The sequence below is a fragment of the Protopterus annectens genome, chromosome 2.part1 (genome assembly GCF_019279795.1).
Source record: "Protopterus annectens isolate FY-2018-M chromosome 2.part1, PAN1.0, whole genome shotgun sequence".
NCBI lineage: Eukaryota > Metazoa > Chordata > Ceratodontiformes > Protopteridae > Protopterus > Protopterus annectens.
In genome coordinates this window covers 1,073,006,995-1,073,009,494 of record NC_056729.1, presented here as the reverse complement: position 1 = coordinate 1,073,009,494, position 2,500 = coordinate 1,073,006,995, and positions in this window count along the sequence as shown.

Sequence of the window (2,500 nt, the reverse complement as noted above, 5' to 3'; positions counted from 1 at the left end):
ATATATATATATACACATGTGTGTGTGTGTATATGTATATACATACCCCTATATATATATATATATATATATATACGCATGTGTGTGTGTGTATATGTATATACATACCTATATATATATATATATATATATATACACATGTGTGTTTGTGTATATGTATATACATACCCCTATATATATATATATATATATACACATGTGTGTGTGTGTGTATATGTATATACCTATATATATATATATATATATATATATATATATATATATATATATATATATATATATATATATATATATATATATATATATATATATATATATTTATATATGGGTATGTATCACTTCACCTAAAACTCATTTCACCAAGACCATATCAATTAAAGTTCATTTCACCTAAAACTCATTTCACCTAAAACTCATTTTTCTGACAAGTAGTACAATAAGGCAAATCAAAGGTATATGTCCTTTCCCCACTGTAGTGCAATCCTGGTGTTAATATATATAGGAATGGGGGTGTCGGTGGCATAACCCCCACCTAGTTGGCTTTTACCAAATAATGTAAAACAAAACCAGACAACACCCTCCACACCCCACAATGTGGGGGGATGCACCCCTCAAACCCGCCTAACTATATATACTAACACCAGGATCGCACTACAGTGGGGAAAATTACATATACCTTTGATTTGCCTTATTGAACTATCTGTCAGTGAAATGAGTTTTAGGTGAAATGAGTTTTAGGTGAAATTAACTTTAGGTGATTTGGTTTAGGTGAATTGAGTTTAGGTGAAATGAGTTTTAGGTGAAGTGATACATACCCATATATATATATATATATATATATATATATATATATATATATATATATATATCTATGGGTACACTTCACATGACTGAAAGCTTAAAATACTGAAATTCATTTGAATGACTCCACCATCCCGAATGTTCAAAATACTGAAAAATCATTTGACTGAATTTCAGAATACTGAAAGCTTACAATTCTGAATTGCAAAATACAAAATGTTAAGCCATACAAACGACCCATGTTTCCCTTCCCCTATGAATTGCTTAACATAACAAAATATGCATAGCTCCATGAATACCAAACATTTCATCATAAATAACATTAGCATTCACAAAACCTAGGTTCACAATACCAAATGAACCACCAAATGTCACCAATAATTCATCTTACTAAATGAAAACCATAAAAGAAAAGAAATGTACACTTACAACACCAACAACTAACTCTTTCCAAAATTAAAAACTACTTACTTATCATATTAACAGACATCGGATGATGTAAAATCAAACTAGATGGGGGGCTACATCCCCCACGCCCCCCAAACTATATATATATACTAACTCTGAGATCGCACTACGAGGGGTGGTGCATATACTCTTTACTTACCTTATAGTGCTGTACACACTGCCATTTTGTATTTTGCAATTCAGCATTGTAAGCTTTCAGTATTCTGAAATTCAGTCAAATGAGTTTTCAGTACTTTGAACATTCTGGATTGTGGAGTCAGTCAACTGGTTTTCAGTATTTTGAGCTTTCAGTCATGTGAAGTGACTATATATATATATATATATATATATATATATATATATATATATATATATATTTATGTAGATTTTATATATATATGTATAGATATATATATGTGTGTGTGTGTGTGTGTGTGTGTGTGTGTGTGTGTGTCTATATATGTGTGTGTGTGTGTATATATATATATATATATATATATATATATATATATATGTGTATATATACATATATAGAGTTCCCCTTCACAAGATCGAATGGATGGAAGCTCGAAATTCATAATCTCGAGACCAGAATCTCAAACTTCCATTCACTCGAAATTGTGAATGGGAGCCTTTGGTTTAAAAATATAAAAAGTTGACTTACCTTATTGCAAGGGGCCAGGTCCCCTGTACCCTATCAGTTTAAATGTGAATGTTCCGTGACCGCACTATAGTGGAGGAATGGAAAATCTTCAGTTTTGCTCTTACTCGTATAGCGTGGAATGGGATATTTCCTTTTCCTTCATTATAGTGCAATCTCGGAGTAGGTATATTTAAGTAGGAGGGTGTCGGGGGTGCAGGGGTGAAGACCCCCTGATTAAACATTTGAAAGGTGTTTATTTTTTTTGTTTTTGTCCCTTTCATATGTTCGAGTTTCTATAAATTAGAGATTTTTGTTTCGAGTTTATGACTTTCGAGTTTAGAGAAATTCGATCATTTGAGTGTGTGTGTGTGTGTGTGTGTGTGTGTGTGTGTGTGTGTGTGTGTGTGTATCTATATATATATATATATTTATATATGTGTGTGTGTGTGTGTGTGTGTGTGTGTGTGTATCTATGTTATATGTGAGTATATACAGTGGATATAAAAAGTGTACATAATCCTATTAAAATACCAGGTTTTTGTGATATAAAAAAATGAGACTAAAATAAATTATTTCAAAACATTACCCACCTTTACTGGGACCTATAAC